At 38.9% G+C, this 11,721-nt stretch overlaps 1 protein-coding gene and 1 pseudogene across 1 annotated transcript in view; one reads left to right on the forward strand and one right to left on the reverse strand.

Moving 5' to 3' along the window:
• The window catches only part of ZNF81 (zinc finger protein 81), a 103,215-nt gene that overhangs the window by 84,289 nt on the left and 7,205 nt on the right, over positions 1 to 11,721 (forward strand). The gene's annotated exons all lie outside the window — the stretch shown is intronic.
• LOC102494107 (ribonuclease P protein subunit p29 pseudogene) lies at positions 6,244 to 7,125 on the reverse strand (annotated as a pseudogene).

Genomic DNA, 11,721 nt, shown 5'->3' on the forward strand with positions numbered 1-11,721 from the left:
TATATATATATTTTATCCATGAGATCATTCTTAAGGGATGTTTATATAGGAATAATATCATTGAGGTATATGTGCAGGTCCACATATGTGCCCATATCACCACTGCTATGCCAACAATCAGCATTATGCAAATTTCTTATTTTGTGGTCTGTCTAATGGATGTAAGGAGGTATTGTGTTTTCCCCCCTTTCTCATATATGTTATCCATTTGAGTTTTCCTTCTGTGAATTGTTTATTCCTATTTTTTTACCTTTCCTAACCATGAAGTTTTTTCTTCTTTCTTCTTGATTTTTGCCTAATTGTCTAATTTCCTCTTCCACAGAGTCTTTTTCCCCCACTGAAATACACTAGTTAGGAGTACTGTTGATCTTTTTCTGGCTATTTATTCTGATGATAATTAACTCAAAGGGATCTTTCATTTTGGAACACTTAAGCTTTTTATTTGTGTTCCAATAACTTCTGTATTGACACTGCTAACAGCTATATTATAATTGTGCTCGACTACAACATTTACCTGTATACTAGACAATTCTCTTTATTCATCCTCAATATATAAATTGGCATCATCATTGTCCAAACCAGAAATCCTCACATTCCAAATTTTGTCAGAGTCTGCTATTTTTTTTATTTCTTCCCTCTTAGTTATTTTCTCTTAGTAATTGCAATTTCTTTTTCCCTTTATGAGAGAAAGGGAGAGGGAGGGGGAGAGAGACTGATAATAGACTTTTTTTTTTTGAGGTTTTTGCTATAGGGCATGTGTGTTCGCCAGAAACACAGAGAGAGACAGAGACAGAAAGCGAGAAATTACCCCCCAGGGAGGATGGCCACACCACAATCCCTTCTCCTCCATTCTCCTCTCAGGATCTTGGGCATGTATGCACACGTGCCCAGTGTGAGTTTAAACCACTGGGTCTGGGACTTGAACCACGGTCGACTACATGGGAGTTCAGCGACATAGCCATTACACTAACTGCTGGTCCCAATAGTAGATATTTTTTTTGAGAGGTTTTTTTGCTATAAGGCTTGTGCGCTCGCCAGACAGACAAAGAGAGACATAGAGACAGAAAGTGAGAAATCACCCCCCAGGGGGGATGGTCACACCACAATCCCTTCTCTTCCATTCTCCTCTCAGGATCTTGGGCACGCACACACACGCACCCGGCGTGAGTTTTTAAGCCACCGGGTCCGGGACGTGAACCACGGTCAACTACGTGGGAATCCAGCAACATAGCCATTATGCTAACTGCTGGTTCCCCAATAATAGACATTTTTGACGGGGTCTCACTATGCCACAATCCTCTTGCCTTAGCCTCCTGATTAGCTAAGATTATAGATGCACACAATTGTAGCTGATGTGTTCATGTTGGCTCAGGAACTGAACTCAGGCCTCCCATGTGGCTTCCAGACACCACTGCAGTTGGGTCTATTTTTTTTTTTTAAAAAAGAATAATACTTAAATAACCTCTCATCTTAATTCCTTAGCAGCATCACCCCAAACAGGTCTGTGTTTTCTTATGCTAAGATATTCTTGCCCTAATAGGAGCTGCAGATTCCATTCTTGTTTCTAGTTCATCTTAAATGCTACTGATAGATTTCATTATCTAAGACATTGTGTTTATCTTCATCATTAGTTTTATGAAGTAAACCTAAAGTTACTCCATATTATATAAGACATGACCAGTAGTTTTTATTTTCTCAGTGCTATCTGCAAAAGCTATCATTTCCAGTTTAAAATTGTATCTGGGGCCTGATGGTGGTGCAGCAGTGGTGTGACATTCTACAAGGCTCACCACATGGGAAAGTTCCAGGTTCAGGCCCAGAGACCTTCCTGAACATGCCCATGATCTGGGGCTGACTGAAGCTAGGGTGTGAATTATGGCATGAAGGGGTGCTCCTCTCCCTCCTCTCCCCCACCCCTTTCCCCATCTCTCTGGATATCTTTACCTATCCAGGTAATATAGAGTGGCCAATCTGAGCAAACATGGTGACCTTTAGACACATGCAGAAATGTGGTTCTGTTCTCCTGCTCTGCAGCTTCTTCGGAATATGTAATCTTAAATCTGCCTAACTTCAAAATGCTTTTTTTTTTTTTTTTGAGAGGTTTTTGCTATAGGGCGTGTGCGCTCACCAGACAGACAGAGTCAAAGAGACAGAAAGCGAGAAATCACTCCCGGGGGTCGGGGGGATGGCCACATCGCAATCCCTTCTCCTCTGTTCTCCTCTTAGGATCCTGGGCACACACACACGCGCCCGGCGTGAGTTTTAAGCCACCAGGTCCGGGACGCGAACTGCAGTCAATTACATGGGAGTCCAGCAACATAGCCATTACACTAACCGCTGGTCCCAAAAGACTGTCATTTTTATTATCAAGTCCTACTTCTCTATCCTTGTCTTTAGTTACAGATGGATTTCCTAGGTAGGAGGGAGGTATACCCCTCCAGAGTATTTGTTAGTTGAGTTACTAAGCCAGCTCTGGGTTTTTCTGGAGGGCTTTCTCTCAAGCACTCCTTAATCAAATTCTACAGGGAGAAGGCAAACACGGGAATATTGCTAGGACCCTCTGTTGTATATCATGCCTTTGTTCTCCAACTTTGTTCAGGGTCTCCTCATAAACTGTTCCCTGCTTTGGGAGCCAGGAGCGTGTTTCCTGCACAACATTCAGGAAATGATATAACTGCCTGATACTAAATTTACCACCCCTAGCTTTTAACATATAAAACAACATTTTGACATACATCTCTCTCTTTTTAGACCAGTGTCCCCATATTTTATACCAGACACTAACAAAATCCACTCCTTCTCTTGCTTTATTGTCTCCTTATTTTACTCTGTTATCTCCTTCTTCTACTCTGTTGTCTTTCTTTTACTCTCTTATCTCCTTCTTTTACTCTGTTATCTCTTTCTTTTACTCTATTATTCTTTATGTTATTCTATTGGTTCCTTACCTACTCAGTTATCTCCGGCCAGCCTCAAGGAGTGTCCACTCACCTGACTGTAATTTCCTTGTAGTCAGGACAAACATTCAGGCACCACTTGCTGGAGCTCACTCAGCAGAATGTGTTTTCTGAGTGTGAGTGTTGGGGGAGCTGTGGATTAGAAATAAACATAAAAATAAACACACAATAACATATGAGTATATAAAAGGGAGGATCAGGTGGGCCCAACTTCTCTGATGGAGATAGCCATGGATCCCTAACCATTCCCAGGTTTATTCTTTTAAAGGGCAGAAAATAGGGGAAGGGAAAGTGGAATGCAAAGCCAGTTGTTTTCAGATATTAATCAGCTGAAGCTGAGAGGACAACTGGTGCAATGTAATTTCTCTTGTCTTTTGGGGCCAATTCTGATAAGCATGTGGCTTTTTTTAACCCAATACTGCTTTAGCATTGATAACAGCAGGCAGCTAGTGTATTCACATGCTAATTGAATTCATAGCCTTGCAAATGACTACTCAGGAAACCAAGTTTCTGCATGTGTCTAAAGGTTACCATGTTTGCTCAGATTGGCCACTCTCCACAGTAATAGACATTTTCATCTTGTATTTGGGCATTATCTATCTATCTTTCTTTCTTTTTGTTGGAGAGGTTTTTGCTATAGGGTGCACACGCTGACCAGAAAGAGAGAGACAGAGAGACAGAAAGTGAGAAATCAACCCCCAGGGAGGATGGCCATGCTGCAATCCCTTCTCCATTCTCCTCTAGGGATCTTGGGCATGCACACACACGTGCCCAGTGTGAGTTTAAGCCACCAGGTCTGGGACTCCAACTGTGATCGACTACATGGGAGTTCAGCAACATAGCCATCATGCCAACTGCTGGTCCCATGTTTGGGCATTATCTATTCCATGTACTGGCCCTTGCCTACTACACATTTGTTGACCTTTCCATTTTCTGTTCCCCCACCCATTGAATGCTTTTGCTCCTAGTAATTTTGAGTCTATGAAAATACGAGTTTGAATCTTATTTTCATTATTAAAATGCTTAGCATGAAGAACACACTTATTGATAGCAACTAATTGAATTTGTGGGCGATAACAAGAATATTTTGCTCTGTTTCCAAAGGATTTTTAAAAATTCTACTGAGCGGACTTCAACAGAACACATATTGTTATTGCAAATTAAAGACGTCAAATACTAAAAAGTTTACCCATTGTGTTTCTATAATGTCAATCATAATGATTAGGAAAATGAATAGCAGAGAGAGTATTTACTTCTAAAGTTCAGAAAAAAATGTCTTACTACTAATAAGGTAAATTTAATTTTTTGTTTTCTGTTTGTTTGTTTTTTGAGAGTTTTTTGCTATAGGGCACATGCACTCGCCAGAAAGACAGAGAGAGGCAGAGAGATAGAAAGCGAGAAATCACCCCCCAGGGGGGATGGCCACACTGCATCCCTTCTCCATTTTCCTCTCGGGATCTTAGGCACACATGCACATGCACCTGGCATGAGTTTAAGCCACCAGGTCTGGAACTCGAACTGTGGTCGACTACATGGGAGTCCAGCGACATAGCCATTACGCTAACTGCTGGTCTGCAAGATTAATTTTCAAAGTAAGCAACTATTAAACTGGTTAATGAAGCACATATGCTTTTTTATCTTGCCAAAAGGCACTTGTGTTTCCCAAAGAGAAAGAGGGAGGGAGAGAGAGTAAGCAACCCCCACCCCAATGGGTGTGATCATGCCACAGTCCCTTTTCCTCCATTTCACCATTTTATTGGGATTTTGGGCATGCATGCAAATGTTCCTGTTATGTTTTCCAAGCCTCCAGGGCCATGACTCAAGCTTTGGTTAGCCATGTGGGATCTGACTCCCTTAACCACCAAGCCACAGCACCAGCCTAATGCATGTACATTTTTAAATAGCATAAAAGACAATGGTAAGCAGACTTAATGGGGGAAGAGGACATGAATATGCCCTTTGATTTGAGAATAAACTAGACTTTTTAAGGCATTTTTTGAAGGGACGAGTAGAGTGTAAGCTTGCATGAGCAGCTCTTTTTTCTAGACTGATGACTCTCCATTTACATACTATTTATAGAATCCATGAGCTCAGGATAAGTGTGTAGATCACCTTTTGTTGTTGTTGTGGGAGCAAGATTTTTAACATTGGTACTGGTGATCTAAATATTGTCTGGTACAGCAAGGAGTTCCTAAGTTAAAATGAAAAGTAGAATTGCTTCTACAACTATACCTGTGGAAAAAATTAAATTTTATTTAACTTTAAGTAAATTAAAGTTAGATGCATGAAAATAAAAATACAACTTAAGGGGCCAGCAGGTGGCGTGGTACTTAAGGTGCTGGACACCCCCACATGACCCACCACAATTCAAGTCCCGAACCTGGTGGCTTGCTTTCTCCCTTTCCACCCCCCTCCTCTCTCTCAGTGTCTCTCTCTGGTCAAGTTAAAATAAATGAATGAATAAATTTTTTAAAATGCATTTTAAGAATAGGAAGATATTTAGGTTGGTTCCATGAGAGGGAGGGAATCAAGGGGAAAAAGAAAGAAGCAAAACATTTAAGGGACACAAAAATGGAAACTATCTGTTGATAATAATATGTATGGTAATACCTTTGACTGGACTAATACACAGTGTATTCATGAGGGGAAAACTCATTTGTCATGCTGTAATGATGTGGTTACTGAATATAATGTTAGTAATAATAAAAGAAAAATAAATAAATAAAAGAATGGGAGGATAAGGGCCAGCCCTGGGGTCTGGTGGTTAAAGGAGCTTGATCTCACATGGCCAGTTACGTGATTCAAATTCCAACCCTGGTGCCTTGAAAACATGCCAGACACTTATGCATGCATATTCTAAAGTCCAACAGGATAGAAAAATGGAAGAGAAGTTGCAGTGCTCCATTGAGGGATGCTTTCTCCCTCTCCCTCTCTCTGTTTCTCTTTGGAAAATGCATATGCCTTATGGCAATTTTTTTTTTGGGGGGGGCTCCTCTTCCCTTTCAAGCTGCCTAAACGGCAAGAACAGTTACTTTATTTGCAGCCTGTTTATGCTTACATGTGTATATTATTACATAAACAACTGATTCATCATAGAACATCCAGTAAACATCAAGAAGTATGAAAAAGGACCTCAAGATTCTGCTAGTTAAGTTCACCAGTGTTAACCCTAGTATGTTTCTACCAGTCTTTTCTCTCTATGGGAGTAGTAAACATTAAAATCGCTTATAAATACACATTCCTCTGTTCCCGAATCCTCACTCAGCACACTGCATTGTCCCATATTATTAATGTCCTTAACTCCGATTTCTATTGGCTGGAGGTCAGCTATAACTGAACTTGGCTGAACCAGCTCTTTACTAAAAGGTGGGAATTCAGGAGGTTTCCAATTTTCAGTTGTCATAAACCATCGCCTTAGGTAGGAAAGAATTCAGAGGTCGATTGTGCCCTTTGCTTTAAACTTCTTTGCAGACCGCTCACTTGATCGAAGCTGGAATTTGCTCCCATAAATGTAGGATACAAAGTCATCGATTTCCACAGTGAACACACAATTTAGCTTGGGGATAACTTTCAGGCGGTCTTCTTTGTTGATAATTTTGAAAACGTGCTTGGTTTCCTGTAGAAGAATTCCTGTAACACCCACATACAAGGGGCATTTGGATTTTGTGACTGAAATAATAGCACCGTGAAGATCTGCCTTTAACAGCTTGGCTTGAATCATCTGTGGGTGCGTGTCGGGCTTGAGACCATTGCACAGGTCCCGGATGTACTGCTTCCAAAGTTCACGCAGTGGGAGAAAAAGACTGTATCTCGGTTGCTCTGGCTTAATGTCAAAGAGCCGCAGTTCCCTCCTCTGCCTGGCAGAGAGGCCTTTGGATTTCTTTTTCTTCTCCTTTCTCTTCTTGCTAGTGAAGTACTCTAGAATAACGGCCTTGCGCTGCAACTGGTCCTCCAGGGCTTGCTGGCTCATGCGGGGCACGCTGTGCTTCAGGAAGGCCTTCACAAAGGCCTCGGCCTGCGTGACTCCTGCATGCTGAACATCGAACTCTTTTGCTTCTTTCTGAGAAAAAGCACGGTAGACCACACTCTTCATCTTCGGACTGCTCTGTGCGCCCTGACGTCTCCTTCAGGCGTTGCTCACTCTTTCTCCACTTTGTTCAGCAACTCTCTGCCACCAGAGCCTCTCTCATCAGTTTCCTTGTGCCAGAAGCCGAGGTGTGAGCGCCACCAACCAACAGACAAGCTTTTACCTGCTACTGGAGGTCGAGACGTTCCAATTTTTTTTTTTTTTTAAAGAATAAGAGGATAAGATTTTGGATGGGTTGTGTCTACAGTACAGTATCACACTGACTAAAAGGGGGAAACTGAATTTGATGACTCAGGCATTTTCAGTATCTAAAATATCTTATTAAGGAAAACCAGTAGGTTGCATGGTGGTTAAGGTGCTGGACATTCCCACATAGCCAACCACAGTTCGAGTCCCGGACCTAGTGGCTTACTTTCTCTCTCTCTCACTCTGTCTTTCTCTGGTCAAATTAAAGTAAATGAATGAATAAATAAAATAAATCATTATTTTTAAGAAAATATCTTATTCAGTCAATATGACAAATTTTCCTTTTTAAAAGTATTTATCAGGAATCTAACTTATCTTATTTACTGTACTGGCTATAGAAACATCTGTCACATCCGCTCTGGGTAAGAATAGTGTAGGAATTTTGATGAAGCTAATTTGTAGTAATAAAGAGATTGTAAAATACAATAACCTTGATATTAGAAAGTTTTCTTATAGAAAACTTTGTTGCTCATGTTTGTTCAGAAATCCAGGCTCCTTCTAGGATATTACTATACCAACTCTTGGGTTTATTATGGCATCTGCATGTTTGAATCTGTGTTGCCACCGAGTTCAGGTTTTAGTAAAGAAGATAGAAGTGGCTGTGGAAAAAGCATGCCCATTTTCTGAATACTCTAGTTTGAAAGTGGCACCTACCTTTTCTTCTCACATTCTACTGATGAGAACATTGTCACATTGACACACTAATTTTTGAAGGAAACTGAGAAGTATTATATTACTGGGCAGCCATATGCCTGGCTACTATTATGTTAATACAAAAGAATGGAAAACGAGATTTTAGTGAATGGCTTTCAGGTGCATACCATAAATAGCTTGTCCTCTCTCCCATTTTATTCTTCTTGTTAGATATAGTCAATTTGGTGCAAGAAAACAATAACACCAGATGGAGGGTTAGAATATAAGCATCCATTTATTGTTTGTATAGATCAAAGTGGCTGTGACAATAATTTTTTATAGACATGAATATATTTATTTTAATTTTATTTTATAATTTTATAATTTTATTTTGCTATTATTATTATTTTTAAACATTTGGTCACTATACAACATTTGGCTTGTAAAGAGAATTTACCCAACATGAAATATGCCACAGACCCGTCTAGTTGAGAATACTATACACATTATCATCAACAGGTGTTAAACCATTTCTGTGTCCCACAAATGTCTTACCTCTCTATTTTTTCTCCCATGACTTCCTTCCCTATATTCTTCCCCTCTCCCACCCTCCTTCCACACTGACTCCAGTATCCATAAGTATTTTCACTGATTTTATGTACTCCAATCTTTCAGTCTTTACCATATATATCAATATATTAGTGGAGACATACAGTGCATTTCTTTGATAGCTTGACTTGCTTCACTCAGCAATAATTCTCCAATTTTGACCACTTTCTATCAAATGCCAGAGTCTTGTTGCTTTTTTATTGCTGAATAGTATTCCCTGGAGTATATGTGCCACATTTTTTCAATTCATTCATCTGTTTTTGGACATTTGGGTTGGTACCATGTCTTAACAATTGTGAATAATGCCGCAATAAACATTAATATATAAAGACTTTTCTGACTCAGCATTCTCCTGTCCTTTGGGTAGATACCCAGGAATGGGATTGCTGGATCATATGGTAATTCTATCTGTAGGTCTTTGAGGAACCTCCATATTGTTCTCCACAGTGACTGGACCAATTTACATTCCCACCAACAGTGTAGGAAGTTCCCCTTTCACTACAAGCCCACCAACACTTATCATATTTTGTATTTTTAATCTTCGCCATTCTGTTGGGATTAGGTAGTATATCATTTTGGTTTTGATCTGCATCTCCCTTATGATGAGGGATTTTGAGCATTTCTTCATATGCTTTTGGGCTATTTGTATGTCTTCCTTATAGAGTTTTTTGTTTAGCTCATTTTCCCGTCTTTTAATTGGGTTAATTTTTTTTTTCTGGTAAGTCACTTGAGTTCCCTGTGCATTCTGGTTATCAGTCCCTTATCTGAGGCATAGTTTACAAAAATATTCTCCCTAGGGTTGGCAGGTGGCATGGTGTCTAAGGGCGCTGGACTCCCATGTGATCGACTACAGTTTGAGTCCCATACCTGGTGGCTTGCTTTCTCACTTTCTCTCTCTCTCACTCTCTCCCTCCCTCCCTCTCAGGTCAAATTAAAATAAATAAATTAATTAATTTAAAAATATTTTCCCATTTCAAGGGTTGTTGATTCACAATAATTACTGTGTCCTTTGCTGTGCAGAAATTTCTTAATCTGATATAATCTCACTTGTCTATTTTGAGGATTATTGCCTGTGCCTTGGGGATCTTATTTAAGAAGTCTTTACCTACCTCAATGTCTCCCAGAGTTTCCCCAGTATTTTCCACCAGTAGTTTTATAGTTTGACATCTTCAGTTCAGATCTTTGATCCATTTTGAATTGACTCTCATTAATGGTGAAAGATAAGGATGCAGTTTCATCTTTCTGTAGATGAATACCCAGTTTTCCCAGCACTATTTGCCAAAGAGATTTTTCTTTTCCCACTGGATTGACTGGTATCCTTTGTCAAAAATCAGTTGGCTGTAACTTTAGGGTTTATTTCTGGGGTCTCTATTCTATTCTATTGGTCCACCTCTCTGTTTTTGTGCCAATACCATGTTGTTTTGATTATCACAGTGTTCTTGTATGTTTTGGAGTCAGGAAGTGAGATGCCGCCCACTCCACTCTTCTTGCACAGGATTGCTTTGGCATTATGGGGTCTTTTATGATTCCAGACAAATTCAATGACTTTCTTTTCTAGATCTGTGAAGAATGTCTCTGGCATTTTGATTGGGATTGTATTAAATATTAGGTTGATTTGGGTAGAATTGCCATTTTGATTATGTTAATTATTCCAATCCAGGAACATGGGCTGTCCTTCCACTTTTTATGTCATTTTCAATGTCTTTTTAAAGATTTTTATACTTTTCTTTGTAAAGGTCTTTGACTTCCTTGGTTAGGTTTATACCTAGGTGTCTTGTACAGTTTGTGGCTATAGTAAAAAAGGGATTCCTTTCTTCAGTTTTACCTCAGTCAGCTTGTTCTTATATAGAAATGCTATAGATTTTTTTGATGTTGATTTTATATCCTGCCACTTTACTGTATTCATTTATTACATTGTGAAGTCTTCTCATGGATAACTGGGTCTTCTATGCATACCATCATGTCATCTGAAAATAAAGATATTTCCAACTCTTCTTTCCCTTTCTGAATGCCCTTTATATTATTCTCCTTTCTGATCACATTGGCTAGGGTTTCCAATTCAGTACTATATTTGAAAGGAGTGGAGAAAGTGGGCAGGTGCCTTGTCTTGTACCAGTTTTTAGTAGAAAAGCTTTTATGTTGTTGGATATGATTTTCAAGTATCTTGTGAAGAATTTTTTTCTTCTATATTCATCAGAGATATTGGTCTATAGTTTTCCTTTTTTGTAATGTCCTTATATGTTTTAGGAATGAGGATGATGGAGGCTTCATAAAATGAATTTGAGAGGGTTCCTTCCTTTTGTATCTTTAGAAATAATTTGAGTAGGATGTGGTTAACTCTTCTTTCAAAGTTTTGTAGACTTCAGAAGTGAAGCCATCCAGACCTGGGCTTTTCTTTGTTGGGATGTTATTTATTACTGATTCAATCTCATGACTTGTTATGGGTCTATTGAGGCTTTCTATGTCCTCCTGATTCAATATTGGTAGGTTATATATATCCAGAAATTTATTCATCTTCTCCGTGTTCTCTTGTTTGTTGGCCTATAGTCACCCATGGTATCCTCTAATGATGTTTTGTATTTCTGTTGTGCCTGTTGTAATACTGCTGGTTCCATTACGTATTTGATTTACTTAGTTTTTTTCTTTCTTCTTCTTAATCAGTCTAGCTAATGATGTGTTGATCTTATTAATCTTTTCAAAGAACCAGATTTTGCTTTAAATTTTTTTCTGTATAGTTCATTTATTTATTTTTTTAAACTTGAAATTCAACTTTATATGTAATTATTCCATTGTACATGCTCTTTTATTTCATCTATTTCTGCTTGAATCTTTATTATTTCTTTTCATCTGGCATTTTTTGTTATTTTGTTGTTGTTTCCCCAATTCCCTGATGCATGATGTTAGGTTGTCTATTTTCCACCTTTCTATCTTTCCATCTTTTTCTGATGCACACTAATTGCTATCAATTTCCCTCTTAACTGCTTTTGTAGTGTCCCATAGATTATGGAAACTCATATACTCATTATCATTTGTTTCCATAAATCTTTTGATTTCAGACTTAATTTCTTTCTTTCTTTCTTTCTTTCTTTCTTTCTTTCTTTCTTTCTTTCTTTCTTTCTTTCTTTTTCTTTTTTTGGAGAGGTTTTCACTATAGGGCGCGTGCACTCGCCAGACAGACAGACAGAGACATAG

Source organism: Tupaia chinensis, unplaced genomic scaffold (assembly GCF_000334495.1).
Source record: "Tupaia chinensis unplaced genomic scaffold, TupChi_1.0 Scaffold149648_1, whole genome shotgun sequence".
Lineage (NCBI taxonomy): Eukaryota > Metazoa > Chordata > Mammalia > Scandentia > Tupaiidae > Tupaia > Tupaia belangeri.